General features: G+C 41.0%; 1 long non-coding RNA gene across 1 annotated transcript; it reads left to right on the plus strand.

Annotated features, from left to right (window-relative positions):
- Window positions 1-9,363: 9,363 nt before the first annotated feature.
- On the plus strand, window positions 9,364-11,266 carry LOC130714758 (uncharacterized). The gene is made up of 4 exons (XR_009011407.1): window positions 9,364-9,429; window positions 9,496-9,631; window positions 10,232-10,295; window positions 10,872-11,266. It is a non-coding gene; the product is annotated as an uncharacterized LOC130714758 (long non-coding RNA).
- Window positions 11,267-11,821: the final 555 nt, after the last annotated feature.

The following is an 11,821-nucleotide window of genomic DNA, read 5'->3' on the forward strand; positions in this document are numbered from 1 at the left end:
GTCACCACCGTCTCCTGTTCTTTCGACCCACTATGATCAACCAAAAAATCAGCTATTACTTGGCCTTTCATAGCCCTTAAATGTTGATAACTTAAAGAAAACTCAGTAAGGGCCAACGCCCACTTTCCAATTCGACTATGAAGAATGGGCTTGAACAGCATATGCTTTATTATATCATAATGGGAAATAACAGTTACATCAATAGGTTTAATATAGTACTTAAGTTTAGTACATGAAAAATACAAACATAAACACAATTTTTCTACTAAACTATATCTAGTTTCGGCATCATTAAGGATTCGGCTCAAATAATATATAGCCCTTTCGATTCCATCTTCATCATCTTGAGCCAACACACTGCCAATAGTTTCCTCTGATGCCGAAATGTAGAGTTTCATTGGTTTTCCACGAATGAGAGGAGCCATGACTGGTGCCGTTGTTAAGCTGGCTTTTATTTCCTCAAACGCCTTCTGATGTTCTTCCATCCATTGAAACTCTTGTTCTTTCTTGAGTCGAAGCAATGTGGAGAATACCTTGGTTTTCCCGCTTAGATCCATGATAAACCTTCTCAAGAAATTGACTTTGCCCAACAAAGATTGTAACTGTTTTTTATTCGACGGTGGTTGAGTATCGAAGATTGCTTTCGCCTTGTTCTGGTCGATTTCAATGCCCTTCTTATGAACAATGAATCCCAGAAATTGCCCTGCAATTACACCAAAGGCACACTTGAGTGGGTTCATTTTCAAGCCGTACTTTCTCATTTTTTCAAATGACAACTTAAGATGTTCGATATGAACATCCTGAGATTTCGACTTTACTACAATATCATCGATATACACTTGCATAAATTTCTCAATATATTCATGAAAGATAGTGTTCATTACCCTCTGATAAGTTGCACCGGCATTTTTAAGACCGAACGGCATCACCACCCATTCATATGTTCCTAGTGCCCCTGGACACCGAAATGCAGTCTTCGACACATCATCCTCTGCAATGTAAATTTGGTTATACCCCGAATATCCATCCAGTAAACTTAAATATTCATTTCCTGCGGCAGAATCTACCATCATTTCGGCCACAGGCATGGGATATTCATCTTTCGGCGTAGCCGAATTTAAATCTCTATAATCTATGCAAACCCTCATTTTACCATTTTTCTTAAGTACAGGAACTACATTAGCTAACCAATCGACATACCTGGCTGTTCGTATGAACTTTGCTCCAAGTAAGCGCTCCACTTCCTCTTTTATCTTTGAGAACACCTCCGGGGCGAATCTCCTTGGGGCTTGCTTCACTGGTTTCCTACCAGGCCGAATTGGTAACTTCAACTCCACTAACTCCCGGCTTAAACCCGGCATTTCGTCATAATCCCATGCGAAGCAATCTTTGTATTCCTGCAACAAACTAACAATCCGATTCTTAAAACCCAAATCGATCAACGAACTTACATACGTCGGCCTTTTCTTGGTCCCATCTCCTAAATCAACCTCCTCCAAAGGATCCTGAGCCTGCATTTTTAACATGGGATCTAAAGATTGCTCGAATCCAAGGGGTTCATCATCATATATACAATCAAGAACCGGCTCTGATCTGTCTTCATTAAAATGAACCAAGTCTAGGCACTCCTCCGGTTTGCAAATTTCTTCATATTCGGCTTCCTTTGCCGTTCCTATATATTGTTCGGCCTCCAAGGCCGTCTTTATTCTTATCTCGGCCGCATAGGCCGATATTCGAGCTACGCTCGACTCAATCATCTAATTCGACGATTTGACACTCTCCAGTGGCATTCCGAGCACGAAAGTTTTTATTCCAAAGAAATCCGTACTCCGGGTGAAGATTCATTGCATAACTAGTGGAACCTTCCATGTGTTCTTTTCCTTCTGATTCATACGGAGCGATGTTTGCCATCCGCTTCTCGAAATTCTTTCGGTCAACAAACTCCACTTCAGCTTTGTAGTAACTCTGGTCAGCATCAACATTTTCGACCACCCCATCTGGCCTCCAAATTGACAGCTTTTGATGAAGGGAGGACGGCACAGCCCCTACCCCATGAATCCATTCTCGTCCTAGCAACAGATTGTAGTTTGCTTTCGATGGCACTACCACGAACAGAGTAGGTCGAGAAACAGTACCAATTGTGGTGTCCACCAATAACATTCCCAAAGACTTAGAAGTTTTTCCCTCGTAATCAGTCAACATCATGTTATGAGGTTGCAAATCCTCGACAGATTTCCCAATCTTCTTAAGCAGAAACTTTGGCATCAAATTTATGGCGGCCCCGCCATCAACCAAGACTTTATTGACGCCTACTCCTTCAATGCGGGCCCACACAAAAAGCGGTTTCAAATGCTTCTTCATCTCCATATCTGGTTTCTTGAAAACGGCACAATCATCTTCGATTCCTCCTTTAGTCATCACATAATAGCACAGTGGATTGTCATCATCCTCCTCGACGTAGTAATCCTCTTCATCATCAGTGATTTCAGTTTTCACATCGAACTCTTCTGGAAGGATCGAGACTAAGCTGCACATGGACTCAAACTCAGACTCCAACATTTCAAAGTTGTCCTTCATTTCGACATCTTCAGACTGTTTCTCTTTCCCTTTTTCCTGGTTAGTAGTCACCCAATTCCCATCATTCTTCATACTCTGCTTAATCACCTGAATAGGAACCATAGGAGCCCCACCACTTTGGCCCAAAAGTTGGTACTTGACTGGCCTCTCAGAACTGGATTGGCCTGCCTCGAAGGCTTTCTCCCTCTGGTGACGCCTCCACTGAGTTTTTGTCATTGGGTTTCGACCTAGATACGGCCTTGGGACATAGGTATAATTCTTATGATTTCGAGAATTATCCATATAGGCAGACCCACTTCCCAATTCGACCACCTTAACCTTAGGGTGAGGCGCCTGACTCCTTGCCATCCACTTGTTGAACGGAACTCGACTTGGTGGCATATAAGTTCGACCACGCCCTCTTCCGAACCCAAAGGATCCCCTTCCCCTTATGAAGGGAGAATCAGCTCGTCCTCTGGACCTAAAACTAGGAGGCCTTTCCAGTATTACTGCGCGGCGTTTCTTGATTTCAGCATCTTCTATAGCTTGAGCAGCCACCTTGTCAAATACGACACTGCACCTTGGGCACAACATCACTTCAGAGTAAGACTTTTGGCAACGCTGCAGGAATTCCAGCAGGCTTTCCTCCGACCGAGGGTAAACCACCTTCTTAGCGGTTTCGACCTCTTCTTCCACGGAAGGAGCATCCATTCCCTCTTCAGACAATTCGACCTTCTCCATCCCTGGAGTAGGCCCCACAGCTTCGATATCATCTCCTCCAGTAGCAACCTGATTCAAATCAGACAACTCAACCATCATTATCCCGGCTGGCTCGACGTAATTGGCGTTGCCAATTTGCATTGGGTCAGAATCAATCTTCATAGCAGCCTTATCCTTTTCTTCGAACTTGAGTCGTCCTTCTTTGATTGCAGTTTGCACCAGATCCCTGAAACGTACACAATTATTAGTCCAGTGACTGAATACATTATGAAACTTGCAAAACTTTTTTCCTTTCCTTTGGTCGAAAGGTACTTCTTTTTGATCAGGAGATACTTTAATTTGACCATCTTTTAACAGAATATCATAAATCGCGTCGCATTTAGTAACATCAAAATTATACGCTTTCACAGGAAATTTACCAACACCTTTGTTTGTTTCCGCATTTTTAGATTCATAGGGTTTTAACATCCTACAAACATAAGGAGGTCCTGATACCAATTCGGCCACATCAACCTCCTGCTGTTCGATATCATCACAGTTGCCTGGATAAGAGTCATAATCGACTTCATATTCGCAACTTTCGACGAACGCGACTTTACCCTTCTTGGGAACTCTATTAAGTTTTTCTTTTTCGAGTTTCAAATTTTCAATCTGTCTGACCCTGTCAGCCAATTGAGCCATGTCCCTAAGATGTTGGGTATCTATCTTCTTACGAATTGAGTAGTCTAGGCCGCCAGCCGCCATTTCGACTAACTCATGTTCTGGGACCTGAGTGAAGCACTTCGACTTCATTTGTCTGAACCTATTCAAGTAATCATCTATGGTTTCTTTGAATTTTCTTTTCACGCTGGCCAATTCCTTCAGACTGACTTTCGACTCACCCCTGAAGAACTGTTCGTGAAAAACTCTCTCTAACTGAGCCCAATTATGGATTGAATTAGGCAACAAAGTAGTAAACCAAGTAAAAGCATTTTTAGTCAGAGAACTCGGAAAATATTTCATCTTCAGGTTCTCATTATTTGCTATATCCCCTGCTTCTATTTGGTACCTAGCGATATGTTCGACTGTCGACTCTCCAGTATCCCCCGAAAACTTGGTGAACTTAGGGACTTTCCATCCTCTAGGCAATTCTGTTTGAAGGACGAATTCGGAGAAAGCCGAAGCAAAATGGGTTCGATTTGCATAACCCACATTGAATCCATGTTGGTTCAATAACTGTTCGACTATGCCTGCTATATTTTGATGCCCCCCAACGTTATTTTGTCTAACTCTCTCGACTACCCTATCTGCATCCATATTTCGATTTATTAAGATAGGATTTTCAATGTTCAGAGGCATTTGGCCACCAAGGTTATCCAATTGATTTCGACCTTGCACTGCCGCCACTTCGGCATTTGCTTGAAGCGGAACATTCTGAGGAACCGCATTCATTTCGACGGCATTATTCGCCGCTGCCCCCACAGGATTCGCCACCTCGTTTCGAGGGACTCCAAAAGCGTCAGCAATTCGACCCATTTGTCTCGTCAACTGCTGATACGACTCATTTGTGTTTTGGATTAAAGGATTAAACACAGTTCCTATTTGTTGGGCCAACATATTCAACATTTCGTGGTTACTATCATCCATTTGTTGCCTCAATACGTTAACAGAGGTATTTGTCAACGAAGTCCCTAAATGGTTGACACTCGCCCCTGCCATCCCCTGAGGATAAATATTATTTCGACCCCCAACATTGGAGGCCGAAGCCTGGTGTTGATTCCTCGGGGATCCGACTGACATTACGTTATCTGAATATACGGCAGGAAATGTCCCTACTCCAGCCATTAACCCTGGAGGCATCCCAAATGGCGGATTCACCGGCATGTTCACCGGTTGAGGGCGAGATGCCCCGGCAACCATTTGTGATACGACCGGAGTCGTCGGAGAGGGCACTGTAGCCGCTTGCGTCACCACAGGTATAACATTTTCGGCCACATTGGTCGTTGTTGCCTGTGCCGTTCCAGAGTTCAAGGCATTTCCCTCAACATTCACTCCAGCACCGGGATTTCCGGTTTGATTTGCCGAAGGTCCAGTATTCGCGGGAGGGGAATTACCACTTCTCGATCTACCATTCGCCATACTTACTAGTCTTCCACTTCTTAAACGCATAAACGTGGGTTAAGTAAGTTTGAATGATAACCGAATTCAACAACTATTTTCACAAAGAGGTCCCACTGGGTGTGCCAATTTGTTTACACCAAATTTTGGTAAACACAAATAAAGAATCCAAAGATCAATCTGGGACTGGATTCGAGTCCTCTTGGGTTCTTTGGTGAAAATGAATTAAATTTAGTCACTCAAAACTAAAGAAATTTAATAACAAATTAGAAACAAAACGAATAAATTCGACTTAAATGATAAAAACATAAATGAACTTTCTGAATCTGAATAATAATAATGAACTATAAGATGCAAAGTGTTACACGAATCCCTACTTTTTCACTCTAACTTGGCTTGTAATCATTGTGATCGATTGTAAGCACTTGAGAGTTTTCGAGTAAAGATTGTGAACCCCTATTCTTTCTACAAACCTGCTATTTATAGACTTAAAATGTAACTGACTTCTAACGGTCAATTAATACAACTATTACAAGTGTCTTCTGAACATAGCTTCGTCCTACACGTGTCTTTCTATTCTATACGTGTCCCTCGTGAATCATCTTTCAAAGACAAACCGGCTTCTCATATGGAACTCTCCGTATCTCGAAAAACAGTACTTTACAGTCGAAGTCGTTGAACACTTGATAAATTTCCTTGATTCCCTTCACTTTCGACTTCGAAGGTTGAACCCAGTATAAATTCCAATCGAAATGTCTAACAATAGGTCGAAATTATATGCAATTAACACCTGTGTATCCACATTTTTCCTTCTTGTACAGCTAAAGATGCTTTTTGACTCAAGGAGCAAAAACCTTTTTACATATATAGATTTGAAAATGACATTTTAGAATTAATTAATGCGGCCTACTGAAAGTTACAGGTGTAAGATGTTAAACATTAGCCAACATGTCAAAATCTTTGTGCTGGAGACTTTTTATACGAGAATCTAAGCCGAGATGGGGGTTTGGACTTTGGATGCGTGTAAATAAAATCAGGAGAAAAGCATTTTTTTATTCCCTAATAGTGATAGTAAAGCTACTTTTGTCCTAATTTATTAGCAAGTGCATCTTACTGTTATGTGGTTGTTAGTAGAAAGTTGAGGCAAAGAAAATGGTGACATACCAACAACGTCTAGCACTTAATTTTTCAAACATTTAGTCTGTAATTCAATTTCATATTTAAGTATTATAGTTTTATCTATGGTGATAATTGATTGATTCTTTAACCGTTTCAAAAACGCAATTATTTTCCCTAAAAACAACCTATGGTTAAAAAAAGGTATTGACAAAAGCGTCACTTCATTATTTGAGCACTGGTATGGTAGTCGATTGATTGGGTAACATTCCCAACCGCACCACCTCCCATCCCCAGTAGATAACCCCAAGACCCTTTGGTTCCCAGAGCGAACCTCGGCAATCAATCTTATAACAACCAGGCAGGCCTGAATACCAACCTGATTCCATAGCTTCCGGTTGTAGTAGCAACGATCACTTCTATGAGCCCATTTGATCCACTACACGCTTAAGCGAACCTAGCACAACATTCAACGATGTTTATGTCTCTTTGCATAATGTCCCATCAGAGGTCAGCGCTCTTATGCTCCCGCAACACACATAGAGCTTGTGGCCCTCACTACAGTACGTGAACATCCCCGCGATCAGTCCAAACCAAACGAACAAAGGTCCAATGACTAACGTTGAGTCTGTACCATGTACTGATTACTACCTTGATATCCCTAGGTTCACACACTTATAAAAGCCAAGTCTTCAGAACCCTAAAGGTAGACACTAATATTCACTCATTCTCTTACACTTCTTCCCCAGTTTGCATCACTCCTTGACTTGGACGATTGAGTATTATTACAAGTGACCTTTTCAAGGCGTTGCAGATGTCAGAGACTCTTCCTCCTCTCCCAGTCGAAACCTTTGACCACTAGAAGCTTGTTATTCCACCTCAAAATATCAACAATGTAATAGTAATTTGATCGGAATCGTCCCGTCAAGCACTTCATTACTTTACCCATTAAATATATATTTTTTCTAAATAAAATCTATATAGAAGGTTTTCTTCTAGAAGACCTATGCCACATGTCTTCTCTTAAGTAATTCATTTTCCCTCCAAAACAAAAAAATCTATTTCCACTTTTTTGTCACATTAATTGCTAAGTTTAATATAGGTAAATTCTTTTTTAAGAATAAAACATAAGTTATACTTATAAAAACTATCAAATTAAAATAAGGTTATAAATTCAAAATAATATTATTTTCAGCCCCTCCAATTTATCGAAAAGATAATACAATACATGAATATCTCTAAACCTATTTCATTTTATCCATTATCGAAAATTTCTTATTAGATTTAATTTTTTTTGAAAACAATAAATTCTGATTAAAAAAAATAACTTTTATTTTCCCTTAAATTCCCATTTCAGATATATCAAATATTAAAAAAATTACAAATTTAAAAACACAATTCATAAAAATAATTGGAATCCTTTTTATTTTAATTAATAATATACTAAATACTTTTTGAGAGCAAAAGATATGATATATTAATCAAAGTCGAGAAACAAGCCCTCTCGACAATGGGCGACACAACGAAAAACGGAAAGAAACGAACACACACGAAAAGCAAAAACTAAAACAGCCAACAACGATCAAAACGACCAAAATAAAAGAAAAGCGCGCCCCCAATACAAAACCAAACCACGACCATCTGAAAAGACCTTAGCCCCCACTGTACCTCTCTGCAAGAGTCTCCTGAATGTGAGATGCAAAAGCCTCAATAGCCTCTTCATCAGTACCTAGGAAAACCAAACCGCAAGACTTACCAACTGTTGGGTCCAGGTGGGCCAGCATCCTGCCTGCAGGTAGCATTCGAAACGGGGCGATGTCTGCTACGCTATAAGAAATAACGTTGCGCCCTCACTAACACCAATTGGTTTTGGCGTAGTGGTAAGCGCGTGATCCTACAAGTGGTATCAGAGCCAGGTCCCGTGTTCGAATCCCACGGAAGGCATGCTGTGCAGCTAGTTTGGCTGGCAGGTGCTGGGGGGGGATTGTTGGGTCCAGGTGGGCCAGCATCCTGCCTGCAGGTAGCATTCGAAACGGGGCGCTGTCTGCTACGCTATAAGAAATAACGTTGCGCCCTCACTAACACCAATTGGTTTTGGCGTAGTGGTAAGCGCGTGATCCTACACCAACCTCCCAGACTTTAGCCGCACGAGTGCGCACAGACTCATCATTACCTACATACGCATCCCCCCGCTCCTCAAAAGCAGGAGTGGCATCCGAAAGCATCGGCGAATGCATATCCTCATAAATTAAATCCTCAAAAGCTTTCTTCTTCCGACGTCGTCTAGAGAAGCCAAGGACCTTCTTGTTCCTTCCACGACCAATAACCTTTTTAGGGCGACCCCTCTTGCCACTACAAGAAAGCAGGCATTTAGCGGCCACTTTTTTGCGGCGGTTTATGCAACCGCCGTCGCTCCTATTTAAAACTTGGCAGTTTGCGGCGGTTGGTCTTGTCTGCCGGTAAATGTTTTATGCTAACGGCGGTTCCAACCGCCGGTATCTGTTTTTTAAATCCAAAATCCTCAACACGCACGAAGAGAATTGCAGTTCCCTCTATTCCAATCTTTCACCAAGACCCTCATACCTCTCTCTGTGTCGCTCACAAACCGTCTGTTTTCCGTCCTCTTCACCATGGTCCTCTCTACCATGTCGTCTTCTCCATCTTCATCCTCTCTCATCATCACGACACAACCTTCTTCTACAAAACCCTAAATGTTAGGTTAGGTTCACCCCCATCGACCTAAGCCACCATGGCACCTGTGGTTTGAGACCCTCTCCTCACCGTCGACCCATCAGTAGTCACGACGCCATCGAGCTACCAAACTCAGCCACGACAAAACCTACAACCAATTCGAACTCGATTTTCCTCCCTCGGCTAAGCTTCATCTCCGTTTCGTTTCTCGACGCACATCGCCACGCTCTGTCTCGCATCATCTCCATGGTAGGTTTTAGATCTATTCTATGGAAAATTGGTTTCCCATCTTCACTGTTTCGTGTTCATGGTTAGGGTTTCGTGATTCCAATCACAAGATGTTGCAGAACCCTCTTGCGTCATCTCTCTTTGCCCCTTCCAACAACGCCGATTCTGCAAAAAGCTCTTCGCTGACCACGCATTGATTGATTTTCTCCTTCTTTGTTTTTGGGTAATTTCGCTTTTCTCTACATGCCGATTCCTCATTTCTGTTTTGTGATTGAAGTTCTTTTTCATCAATGCGTTGTGAATAATTGTAGGTCTTTTGTGGTTCTGCTTGTGCGTTTGTTTGCGGTGGGGCACTTGATTGTGCTTGTTGGAGTTGAATTTTTCATTATTTGGTTTCGTTGTGGAATTGGTTTCTGTATTTCGATTTTGGAGATCTTGAGTTGGCTGTTGTGTAATTTTAATAGCTGAAATTCAAGGGTGTCTGTATTGGCTCCTCCATTTAGAAGCATTTTGTAGATGTGCATCTAGGGTTCAACCGAACTGGAGTGGTGCAGGGCAAATTTGTTTGATTGGTAGAGTGATATTTGATTATGAAATCCTTTTACCAAGGGGCTTTTTCAATTCTATTGGGATCCTTTTTCAATTTTGCTGACACTTCAATTAAGATTAGTTAGTTGTTTGTTGAGTCTTCATTGTGTTAATCCTTGATTGATAAGTGCCCCCAATAGTTTTTCTGCATTGTATCTCTGATGTTATTTTCTATCATTTAGTAGTTTTTGAATTGTTATGTGTGCTTATGTTTTGTTTCTTGGAATGTCTACAGTGGTGGCTGTTCTGGTATGGAAACGTATAATGTTCCTGAAACTAGAAACTCGGATGCTTTCTTGGTAATTCCTTTTATAATGTTTTTGTAACTTCTAGTCCCTTCAACTTTGATGTATCAAGATTCCTTTAATGATTTTTTATATTCTTGTAACTATAATCATTTTGTATGTCTTATCACTAAGGTTGGAATAGGATGATAGTGAATAATGTTGTAACTCTATCATTTTGACTTAGGTTGAAGCTGCTGATATAAACTCGCACTTCCCAAGCTCAAATCTTGAACAAACTGAAGTTGAGTGATTATTATAAATATTTGTATTAAGCTCTTCCTTTAATATAGCTCTGTTTTTGGCAAATAGTAATTTCCACAAGTCTATATAATGTAAATCACTTCTGTACCATTCAAACTCAAGAAATAACATTCATAAATTATTCTTCCAACTTACTCTTTCATGGTCTATTTCCAAATGTGTTGGATGAATATGGTTCTTCTTTGTTTTATAAGTAATATGATTAACTGTTTTTATGCTTCTTATAGACTTAGGTGGATTCCTAGCTAAACATATATAAACACCTAAGCTTTATTATGTATGTGTAAAGAACAATGGAATAATAAGAGTATTTTTTTCTTTGGGCAGAATTGACATGCTGGAGAAAAAGCAGTGAAAACTGGGTTTTCTCTTTCTTTCGAGTTGCTGATTTGCTTAATTTTAAGAGGAAGAGCAGAGGTAAAATGCACAAACTTCATTTCTTGCCAAGGACCCTCATAAGCATTAAGAGGATCCTGGAACTTGCTTTCTCTGTTTGTTAAGAATTTACTCATCTGTTATGCATTTTGCTTTTTCTATCATTAGAGGTTGGCAGGTTGCGTTACTTAGTGTATGGTTGGAACTTGGAATTGATTTCTTTTATACTTAGTGTTCTACTACACAATACTTATGGAAGTATTTTGGTTTGTTTGAATGGAGTTCTTGTGGTATAACTTGTTTGGATCAATTTATTATGTATGCAAAATTAGAAAGCAGGTTGAAAAAATTTGCAATTTTTTTTTTCAATTTTCTGGAGACATGGCGGCGGTTGAAACCGCCGTTAAGTTCACCAAATAAATAGCGGCGGTTACAATCGCCGGGAAACTCTTAGATTGAATGCGTTTATGTATTGATCTTAGCGGCGGTTACAACCGCCGCAAACTATCTTGGGACGGTTTGCGTGGCGGTTCCGCACAACCGCCGCTAAAGCTCTCGCGACGCTCAACTTAGCCGGGCTTGGCCAACCGCCGGCAGATATATTTAGCGGCGGGCGGTTTTAACCGCCGCCGGTCCCACTTTCAAAGTCGAGAAACAAGCCCTCTCGACAATGGGCGACACAACGAAAAACGGAAAGAAACGAACAGACACGAAAAGCAAAAACTAAAACAGCCAACAACGATCAAAACGACCAAAATAAAAGAAAAGCGCGCCCCCAATACAAAACCAAACCACGACCATCTGAAAAGACCTTAGCCCCCACTGTACCTCTCTGCAAGAGTCTCCTGAATGTGAGATGCAAAAGCCTCAATAGCCTTTTCATCAGTACCTGGGAAAACCAA

This window comes from Lotus japonicus, chromosome 4, assembly GCF_012489685.1.
Source record: "Lotus japonicus ecotype B-129 chromosome 4, LjGifu_v1.2".
Classification (NCBI taxonomy): Eukaryota; Viridiplantae; Streptophyta; class Magnoliopsida; order Fabales; family Fabaceae; genus Lotus; species Lotus japonicus.